We start from the raw sequence: 12238 nt of genomic DNA on the forward strand, positions 1-12238 counted from the left end.
CAAACACAAACCAAAACCTGTGGCTAAGTACTGCATGTCCAGTCGCTCAGTCAATAATTCAAGAGACTCCCAGGTCTAAATGAAATGAGCGCATTATGTCTCAAGTGCTCTGAGTACTGTAAGTGAAGCTTTCACACTGCTTGTAGTCTCAGACCACACACACACAGCAGTCTGAATCATGATACACACATTCAGACACACACATCTGCAAACACGCACATAATTGGGACATTTAGACATTATATAAATATATGTGCAAAATGTACTGTACAAACACCAACATGTGGTTGTATACTCATACAAATATGTACATATTTGCAGTCATACTGACTTGTGTATTCGTGTGCATGTTTTCCAAAAACATATGCAGGTAGCGAGGGAGCCGGAGAGAGGCGGGTGTGAATTGGCAGACGTAGCGGACATCTCGCTGGTGACCTTCTACATCAAATAGGTGATTGGAGCCAATTCCAACCAGGGAAGCACACACGCACACACACACACACACACACACACACGCACACGCACATGCACATGCACATACACACATGTACACCACACAGCCAAGTTTCACCAGGGGGGAGAAAACTGAAGATAGATACCTCGAGTTGCCTCTGCCAATATCTTCATCTGACCTGGATTCAGTTTAAAAGAAAGAAGTTCTTCATGTGAAGCAGCACCCACAACATTCACGGAGCGCCTTAGGTATACTGAATGCAATGAAAGTTTAATGATCTCTGTGACAAAAGAGTAAGTAAAAGAATAAACATGAAGGAGGGAGAATTTCTCATTCACTTTTTACATGTTAACTTTTCTCGCATGGTTACATCCATATTAATGTAAACATTTTTTTCCCCCCTGTGATCACGAAATGCGTCCATTACTTGACTAAAGCCAGTCACTCAGTAAATGTTCAGCATCCACTGGGCTTCACAGGTTAAGTCCTTCAATTTACATTGTGTATCTGACCTTGAAAATACCACCACGGCAACTCGCGGTGCCATTTTAATCAGCTGGAAGGCGCAGGGCAACACTCCACATGTAATTATCATGTCTATTGTGCGTGCTGTCCGCCGAGACTCTGCTTGTTGGGCGTGTGTGGGTGGAGATAAAGAAGAGAGGTTCTCTAACAGATGTACTCATGCATGGAAACGCTCAATGGTTCAGACGCAGAAGGACATCAAGGGCGCACACCATGCGTGTACACACAAATACAGCAGTAAGTGCACACAGCAGGACACACACACACACACACACACACACACACACACACACACATAAAGTCATGAGGTTAGTAGGGCATGCAGGCGACATGAACATGCTAGGACCATGAAGATTTCATGGATTTCACTTCATATTTGCTGTGTGGAAAATAAATTATACACAACTGCACACACACACACACAATATACTGACCCACTATGAATGGAGTGTTGTTCAGAGACACACAGAGGCACTCGACGCCCCGTGCATTCACACAGGCTAAACAAAACCGACGGCAGACCCACAAACACCAGCCTGCAGTGCACACAGGCTTCAATGAATTATAGAAGCAGTCAGTGTGATTCAATTTGATTAGAGTGCAATGGGGAAACACTTTTCATACTTTTACTCCCTTGAATTATTTACACTTCCACCTCCCTGCGGTCTTGTCTGTAAAAGTTATTCTCCTAAATAAATCAATAGGGGGGCGGGAATTGTATTAATCGGCTAGCCTGTAGCTGCAATTTGTAAGACCATGTCACTGTGAAATTGTCATGATGAACTATCAGGATGAGTGGGAGAGTCTTTAACTGAAATTGCAGTAGGGAAAAAAAAGTCTGATTTCATAGCCATTAAGCTGTTTTGTTCAGCGTCTGACATCGCAGGCATATCAATGAGACTTTTAGATTTATGTGTTCACTGTTTGTTTCACTTCTCTCTGTCCAATATTCATTCACAGTGAGGCTTTGATCACACTGCTTACAATCTAATACAATGGGCTGTTGTTCTGAGAGCTTTTCACTAAAGTCATTGTTATCCTTTAAGCTTCAATCCCTTTATGGTGAATACTATTATCTTCCAACAGTGTCAGCACATCTTCAGGAGGCTCTCAGTGATGATGAGTGCCAGGCTGTAGCCATGGTAAACATATGAATCACAGTGGCTTAGCACATGCCAACATATAGCCAAATGCTGCCATCTGGTGTTACATGAAGAAGTAGCAGGGACTAAAAAGTTCTCTGAACTCCTCAAGCATCATGGCCTGATCTTGATCCAACTAAAACACCCAAGTTAATCAAACCAAGATTTAATTTAAGAGAATATATAAATGGAGAATCAAAGGTTGACCCATTTTTAAAACAATTTGGTGGACACATCAAGTGAATGTATCACTTTTCCTCAATAAAACTTTAACGTGCTTGGTACCTTGGTACTTTATGAATCCTCCTGTCCATACCAACAAATTAATTATGGCATATTTTTCCTATTACCTAACTTTTCTGTCTCTTCTTCTCTTCCTCTTTCGTCATTTCTTGTCTTTGCCTCCTTATATTTAAGTCACTCTTCTTTCTATTACGTCTCCTTTTGTTTCTATTTGTTCTTTGGTGGTTAGAGCACTCGTCTTCCATGCGGAAGGTCTGGGGTTCGAATCCTGCTGGGGTCGATGTCAGCAAAGGCATGCGGTCACAGGGTTCCCATCACCGAACCAAATGGGATCAGATTCCTTAAGGAGGCTTCAGAATAGGTGAGTTACTCCGGAATCTGAGCCAAGTCCTCAATGAGGGCGCGTCTCAAACATAACATTTTCCAGACATTAGAGCAGATTCAGATCCTTAGATACGGAAAACAATTCTGGTGATCCATTTTTTCAGTCGGGAGCCAGGATAATCTTTCTAGGGTACTTTTTTTTTTTTCTTTTCAAATTTGTGAACAAGTTGGAAAAAAGAACTAGATAACCTTTTCCCGAGGTGTAACAGCACAACAAAGAAAGTGGATGTCCAGCCATCTATAAACTCACCTGGAGGAAAACATGAATGCTTTTCTGTCCTGTTAAAACATGGGGTAGTGGTGCACTTCAGCCTCATGTGGCCGACATGAGTATTACAGCAACAAACAGACAAATGGTCCTGACAAAAAAAAAAAAAAAAGGTTTAAGTACACCACTAAACTATTCTCTAAATAGGACACATCAGGGCCAAGTTGTCAAGTTCCTTTTTCCACCTGTTTCACAGATTTAAATAATGAACTTAGAAAGATTATCTTGGCATAACCTTTTTTTCCTTCCCTGTTCTTAAGTCAGCAGCACAGGGGAGAAGCCATTTAGGTAACACTTTATTTGGATAGTCCACCAAGTAGTGATGAATGGGTCAGGGTTTTTTAAAACCAACCTGGCCCTTTATGGGAGCCAATCTGACCTGCCTGACCTATAAACATTTGTGTTAATCAGTGACCTGATTCCAACCCAAATTTTCTGGTAATGACCATTGCTAATATCAGCCTACTGTTGACTATATTGTATGTCATTTCCAGTAAATATCACAATCGAAAACATTACTTCTGTTTTCTAAAAAGTACAAACATAGGAAAACAGCAAGTACTCACCTTGATCTTAAGTAGTTACGTCTTAAGTATGATCTGGAGTGTACAGCAGATACCCTGAACGTACAGCTGATAGGTACAGTGGTTTGACTAGATGATGAAATATACTGGTAGATAAAAGCCCTGTGAAATTTGATCACACAAGTGTTGCTAACTAAAGGTTTGGGGAAAATATATGATCAATCCACATGCCATGGCATTCTGACTTAAGTTAGCTAGCACAATGGATAACTTGCTAGCAGTGATGCTATCTCTGTACTTCTTTTCACATTGCCCCATATTTCAAGTCATGTCAACTTGTGATGAGACATACTGTACTTTACTAAAAGCCATACTGGGTCCCAATAAAGTCACAGACCATGGTGAAGCGCACACAAAAACACAACATGTGTTAAAAAAAAAAACATAAGCTGCATCTTCAAACACTGCACATAAATGTCCTACAATCTCAAACATGTCAAATATTATCTGACCATATGTGGCCAGGTCCTCCACTGAACACACTCACAGTATTAACTCTTTATCTGCATGATGTTACGGAAGTGCCTATGTAACAGATTCAGCGCGGACAGAGAGGCACTTGCTTGCTGTTAGGACTTGGTGTTAGGCCTGCATATTTGCAGAGGGAAATATTTTACCAGACTTTATGAACGGAGAGATTTAAATATGTCGGACTTCAGCAGATTTTCCTGGTCAAAAGCCGAATTACGGAAAGCCTAAGTGCTGCAGCGCTGATTGAAAGCTGCTTGCTGTGAGAATGAAACAGAGAGATGGAGAGCTGGCAAGAGAAAGTGTAAATTTGATTACTGCAAAGTGTTTCTTTAAGTTATTAATAACGTCATACTGTTTCGTCACTCATTGACCTGCCCGCCTGAAACTTGCGAAATTTTCCTACAGGCTTACCCCGAACCCGACCCACCAGTCATCCTGGGTCAACCTGTGCATCACGTATGTCTACTGATAGTTTATGAAGTATCTGTAGCATTTCAACAGCTTATTAGTTGATACACAATAATTCAACTGTTTTGCTTTATTCTGTAGATGTTTAATAGATCATCTATAAAATATATCCTCCTGAGACCCTTCGTCCTCATACAAGGACATCACATTTTGAGTATGCTGCACCTTATACTCAGTTGTGCTTAACTTAGTCTGAGTGGGCGGAAGTTCGCTGCATAGATCAGTCTCTCATTGGGCGGAACGAGCCACCCGCTGAAGTCCCGCCCTACCACCTCCGGTTGTGTCGCAGTTTTCAACCGTTTTCAACACGTCCTTTACTAACTTTTGCTGTGTTTGATCTTGCGGGGATGTAGCCATTTTTTTTGCCATGGTTCGCGTCCTGTAGGCGATATTTTTGTGGGCGTGTTACACCAAAACCTGTTTCCCCCCGGCAATATTTTTGCAAGCGCACCATTGCTGTGGCACCGCCCAGAACGATTGTGATTGGTTGAAAGAAATACAAGCAGCTGGGGCGTTTTTTTCTCCAATCTTAAAGTGAGAGTCGGCCCAGCCAGACCTTTCTTTTCTTGAAAGGTCTGGTGAGCGAGACTATGCTTAACTTAGACCTGTTGTCCTCGATCATGGACACTTTTTTGTACCATCTAGTGGTAGCAAAAGCTCGATACACTAGTACATGTAAAGACAAGATGGCAGCCATTTCTGCCAAGTCAGTCTGCAACTGATCCTGACACAAACATGGACAAGGGACAAAACATACCGCATACAAATTTGACCAATTTTAGCAACAGTCACAAGCGAAGACACTGTTAATTAGGAAATAATTGTTTGAGGACATTGGGACTTTATTATTGCAGCCTTTCACACAGGCCAATTAGGTGTGACAGACTGTTCCTACACACAAAAAGGACATTCCTAGTTTGGAGTATGGAGCAAGGAAAATTCATAGAGTTTCAGAATTAACAATGTTCAGGCATTTAAATGAACCGCTTTATACTTTGTAACACACTTGTGGCTATTAAAAATAAACCCAGTGTCCCCATATGAGAGCATCATTCAAAAACTACTTCCTGTTCAAAGACAATGCTTAGTTTTTCATACTTATCAGGTCCTACTGATCCCAAATAGCTAGCAGAAATAAAAAATGCATTCCAAACAAAAGTTCGGGTCTCAGGAGGACATGTGACTATTCATGAACATACCTACATAATAAGCTACGTAATTTAGCTGAACTTGAACTATTCACACAGCCTTTATGCAGTTGAGTAAGTAGTTCCACTGAATCATTCTAAAATATATAGCTGTGTTCATGAACTCTCAGGGCTTCTGTACGAATAGTCTCACTGCTTATTTTTCCTTGTCATCCTCCCCACTTTAGCTCTTGCACGTACTTTTTGGTAGAAGCGTATAAATATCCTTTCTTTTAGCATTTCCAGAATTTATCATGATGTCTTTTCTCTTTGTTATTGGCTTTCACTTCGTCCTGTCTTTCACCCCATTTGGTTACTCTCCTCTCGCTCCTCTATTTCATCCCACATGTGATTGAGAGCATAATTATTCAACCGTTAAAGGTGGAAAGGTGGTTTTATTTAGCATTTAAAGTGATATTGTACAAGAAAAGAAAGGAGATGTAGCAGTGGAGAGGTGACTTTGAGTGTTCTTGAATGAAACAGCTCACTCATATAAAATAAAGCACCATGATGAACCCAAAAGCTCACACACCCTTTTATATACACCTTACAAAACTGAGGTCACCAAACCCAACCTTACCGCAAGAGACTGTGAAGTGGTTGTTGGAGGGACACTGTTTTCTTCTCACAGCTGTTTGCATATATAGCTGTGTTAGCTACGTTAGCCAAAGACTATATGATTGCAGTGAATGGCCTTTACAGAGATACAATCACAGTCATTTTTTTCTAATCTTACGGTCTTACCGACACAGAAACACTTGACTTCCTGATCCTGACATTTAATTAACTAACATACGTTTATGTGGCTGCCAAATTAAGGTCAGCTAAATAAAAGAGTCAGGAGACACAAAATATAAAGCAGTGCTAAATACATTGTGTAACTGTTCTTGTTAGCTGTTGTGATTATGCTGTTAATGAGACTTCCATATAAAACTGGTGGGTGTTTAATGTATGTCATCATGTTTTATATTTAACTGTGTGTTTACCGTGCTTTTTATTGACTGCAAAATAAATGTACTCTTACGATAGAGTTACAATGGTTTAATGAGAAGAATGCTTTTTAAGCAAGAAGTGACAGTTTTACACTTATTGGTTGATGTGAATTTAGGGTTGAGTTTTGGATATTAAGCTCAGTGCATAATAGGGAGAAGAGAGAAGAAGCAATGAAGTAGTCTGTGGCCCTGTTCACAGCTGGTTTACACTTAATCAAGTGATCCGATGAAGTGGGCTGTTCTATGTCTGTCTGTTGACACCTGGGATTAGAATGTGTCTCCACACGTGTCTCGAATGACCACTTGTGATCGAATCTCTCTTCTCGCTCCATCCATCAGCAGTGGCAGCAGGCCAAGCAAAGCCCCCCAGACGTCCCTCTCCCCAGCAACACTTTCCAGCTCCTCCTGGGTCCCTCTCCCCAGCAACACTTTCCAGCTCCTCCTGGGGGACCCCAAGGTGTTCACGGGCCAGATGAGATATGTAATCCCTCCAGCATGTTCTGGGTCTGCCCCGGGGCCTCCTATGATGGGGACATGCCTGGAACACCTCCAACGGGAGGAGCCTAGGAGGCATCCTGATCAGATGCCTGAACCACCTCAACTGACCCCTTTCAATGTGAAGGAGCAGTACTCTACTCTTGAGCTCCCTCTGCATGTCTGAGCTCCTCACCCTATCTCTAAGGCTGAGCCCAGACACCCCACAGAGGAAACTCATTTCTGCCGCATGTATCTGCAATCTTACTCTTTCGATCACTACCCAGAGCTCATGACCATAGGTGAGAACTGGGACGTAGATGGACCAGTAAATCAAAAGCTTCACCTTCCCCGAGATACTTTGTGGGTTCCCTTGCTTGAGGCTGTAACTCTCTCACAACTTGTCACTCTATATGAAAATAAACACATACAGTACATCATTTCTGTTTGCAAATACCAAATGCTTGTTCACAGCTTGTTTTTAACCAGCTAAAATCAGCAATGAACTTCCAGTGACCAGTCTGCCAGAAATTAACAGAAGAAGAGAAGAACAAGAAGAAGACATGGCTGTACGGACATGTTACCGACGCAAAAGCAACAATCACCTGCTTTCAGATGCTACTGATGGACTAGGGTTCAATCCCAGGAAACAGGATTCAAACAATTTCCTGGTTCCTGGGAAATATAATAACAGGAAAACAGGAAAAAGTAATCACATTCTAGGCGTAAATCATACAGGCTGATATGTACAAAATACACATATCCCTACAGATAAATGCAAGTTATTCATGTAACATTCTGTCCTGTGAATGTAATAAAATTGTCTCTGTGTCTTTAAGTGTTTAAAGGGATTGTATTTTTTTTTTTAAATATTTCTAAGATGGTGAAAACTTGATTGCACATTAGGTCCCTTTTGACTTTAACTTTATGTCTCAGGGCAGAGACAAGGAGCACCTCCCCAAGGTTTGTGTATGTTGCGGTTTGTTGGTTTGACCTGCTCATCACTAGATGATTAACATAAATAGTGACCTTTTGCTGGTCTTGTTCACAAGTGAGGGTATAATGAAGTGTTAGATGACCTCTGTAGTGATGCAGGTGCTTGCCTGACCATCATAGTGAAGAGGGAACTGAGCCAGAAGGCAAAGCTTTGGATTTACTGGTCCATCTACGTCCCAACCCTCACCTATGGTCATGAGCTCTGGGTAATGACTAAAAGAATGAGATCGTGGGTACAAGAGGCCAAAACGAGTTTCCTCAGAAGGGTGTACTTCCGCCTACGCAGAAAATGTCAGCTAAGTAGATGTGGCCCAGGACACATCAACAAACACACTGCCATTACCACCTCCCAGGACACATCAACAAACACACTGCCATTACCACCTCTGAATGTGGTCTGGGCAATTGGATCTTTATATGCATTAAGGACACATTAGGTGCATTCACACCTGCTGTACTTAGAGCTGTCCACCTGTGATCTGATCACCTGAGACCCATGTTAATACCAGGCGTGAACGGGGCCTAAGTGTGGATGATCTGGTTCAACACCACACAAATGGATGAGGCAGCTCTGAAACACTAACTTGAAAAAGAAAAACTGTTGATAGGTGTAACTGCATTTCATGAGTGTTAGATGCAACAGGTGACTGTCCTTTGTATAGAGAGTAAAAAGAAAGGGCTGAGCACACATTCCTGGGTAATGACAGTGACTTCGGTGGTTGACAGCGTGTTATCAACCTTTACTGCTCCGAGTGCGTTAAAGGAAACTGCTGAGAACTTTAAAATGCTTAAGTGCTTTATCATTGGATGCCACTGGATGGCATTGAAAGCAGAGCAGAAATCAATGAGAAGTGGTCTGTTATAGAGAGTCTGAGTGAATGCGGGAGAGAAGCCACTGCGTCATCTGTGCCTCTTTTGTTCTCTTGTAGGTAAACTGTAGTGTTTACAGGACTGTAGTGGCAGGTGGTCAAATGATGTTGAAAACAGCTTTAAATTAGATAAGTTGTTTTGCAGAGATGTTTTTCTTATCATCCCTCTTACTTTTCTCCTTGTGTTTGTGATATTTGTTATGCTGTATCTAATTAGCAAGTTGAACCTTTCTGCACATCTTTTGTATACACTTGGAAGCTACCCAGAACTCCCACAGTCTTGTATTTTGTCATTGGAGTAGCTTCGCTGGAGCAGATTGGGGTTAAGTGCGTGGTTATTAAGTATTTAAATGGTATTCAGCAATCTTATTATGATCATTATTTCATCATAATTGGGTTTTTTCTCTCTCGATCTTCCAGTTGAGTGTTTTTCTCATTTAGCAGTGATCCAAAATCAAAATAAGTAGATATGTGCAAATGGATTTACTTGAACGTCTGTGCTCATGCATATACACTCATACACAGTAACCGACCAAGATTTAGGGAGTGTAAAAAGCCTTGACGGCTTGGAGTGCTCACACACACACCGACACACACACCATAACAATACCTGCATGGGGTGCTTTGGTAGCGGACTGAACATTAACGGTGCTGCATGTAACTCTGGAGACAGACAGTTGATTGTTGAGTCTCTTTCCTCCGCCTTCCTAAATGTCTTTATTTATTTAAAATAAAACACGTAATTCAGGTGCCATGGTGGCAGTTGAAAATAGAATTAAATATAATACACAAAGGCTCTCAGGCGTTCTTTTTTGCTTTCAGATATTTGTTCTCCTGCAGATCAACTTCTCATTTAATGTCATCCATGCTGAGTCAACACACCTGTAGTTTACTTTTCCTCCCTCCTTTGTGTCTTTCATTTGGGGAAGTAATCTCTTTATATGTGCATGTGGCACCTGTTCATATCAATGATGAATTGATTTAATTAATTCATAACCCCTGAGATTTTAGCTCATATGTGTTTCAGCAAGATTTCTGCTCATGTTCAAAACTTTCTGCACATTTAAAAAATATTACTCATATCGGTGTTCTCTGATAAGTCAAGAATAAAATGAAAATATTATAATATTATTAAAAAAAAATTGACCTGCCCTATAGTCCATTGTGCATTACACTGTATACCCTTTTACCATTAGTAAACAGTATGATGTTTTTGGTGGGCAGGGCTCAGCTGGAGGCAAAACAATTCTCCACAGACATTAGCTAGTGCTAGCTACCAAGTTCTGTTGGCCTGTTTAAGACAATGGAGGAAGATGATGATACAAGTGGTGCGTTCAAAAATACTCATTCTGAGTGCCGGAGTAACTGGACTGTTCGCAAATTCTGAGCGCTGTCGAAATATACCATTCGGTTATGAATTTACGAACGCACCATGTCAGGTCACTCACTCTCTGGGACCACGAGTGTTATTTGAATAAGTAAACACTGACCAACAGGACCAGACTGGCCGACCTGTATGCTCTCACTCAGTGGATGGATGATGTCACAGGAAGCTTTGTGGTTGATTACTATGCTAATCTTACAAAGGAGGACGACACTTGAACGGTTTCCTCCAGTTTGTTTTGTTATTGAAGCTAACGTTAGCTAATGTGCTAAAAAGTTAGCATTAAGGAGAAATCCAATATTCATCTTAATCCCTCCCCAGTTTCTGATGAGGTGGACATGATAACCCTTAATACACATAACGTTATTCATTCCTACAACAGGAAATACTTTCTCCCTAACCTGATATGAAGTGCAAGCATTTTTGATGATCACCTCCGTACAGTCCTTTCATCTTATCGCATTTAACCATAGTTGTCTTTTGTTGTTGTTGGCGGGCAATGGCGGCTGGTATGTGATCAAATTTAAGTTTTGAGCCATGACTCCTTCTATTCTGGCTCCCAATAACACAACAAGACCACATTTTAAGACTCCTATGTAGCCTACAGCCCTGTGGTGGAGAATCATGTTTTGGCTCCAGCTAACAAACTGATGTCATTGTGACGTCGTCTCTAAAAAGGTCTGTCACTCTGCTGATATGGTAGTTTCCCCATCAGACCATCTTAGAGACACAGACTCCCGTTTGGGACTCTGTGAATGAGGCAGAATTTAAGTGGCTGTGCGCTGCTCTTCATTAGAGGAGGAATACAGAAACTAACTGAAAGTACTTTTGATTAAGCATAATCTTCCTGTACTGAAAATGCACTGTCCCTTAGTGAATCAATACAAGATGCAATTTGTAATCTGTATGCAAACCTTCACCCTTGCAAGAGAAATAAACAGAAACAGTTACATCATGCTATACTCTGCAGCAGCCTAGATTTACTTTCTAGCACATAAGAGCAACAGCACCCCCTGTTGGTTAGATCATGACCATGCTTGCTGCATCTATCTGTGTGTAAGTGTGTGTATTTGACAACTTAAAATATGAAAACCTTAACAATATTACAACTCTTCTCCCCAGACTGAAATTCTTATTCGATCTCAGACTTTATTGCCTTGATGACAATGTTGATGCTCCTCTCGTTTAACCTAATATAGTCATATTTAGCTGTGGCTGTGTCTAATATCTGCTTTGCAAGCTAAAAATCTTCTTCAGTTTCTCCCCGAACTCTATTAAAAAGTGCAGTGTAGATCCCAGCTGAACGATTTGATTGAATGTTTGCTCCTTGCTTTGTGTTGCTGTGTGTGTTTCCTCATGGCCCGTTGTGCACTATGATGATGAATGTGTGGGAAACCTACAGCAAGTGTTTATTGCTGCTTTGCTGCTGCCTTTACTGTGCAGTCATTTGATGTCACTCCTATATGAATTCCATTATTTCTTTGCTGGTATTGAAGTTTTGTCAGAGGTGACAGGTCACCAAGGCACCGTGCCACCCACCTGATGCTCTCTCTTTGTCTTTTCATCCTCCCTGCACAGGTCTGCCTGACGCTGAAGGAGCACGGCAGCTTTTCTGTTATAATTCAGTATAGCACAGATGGTTGAGATTTCACACACTGCCTATTTAAACACAGTGGGAATACCATTTCCTGCTCAGGTGGAGAAAGTAAACAGAAGCACCAAATGAATCCCAGTTTTTATCTTCAGCATATTTTTTTCTCATAGAGGTCTTAGAAAAGATAAATTTGTTTTTGTCTT

The sequence above is a fragment of the Epinephelus moara genome, chromosome 23 (genome assembly GCF_006386435.1).
Source record: "Epinephelus moara isolate mb chromosome 23, YSFRI_EMoa_1.0, whole genome shotgun sequence".
NCBI classification, from domain to species: Eukaryota; Metazoa; Chordata; class Actinopteri; order Perciformes; family Serranidae; genus Epinephelus; species Epinephelus moara.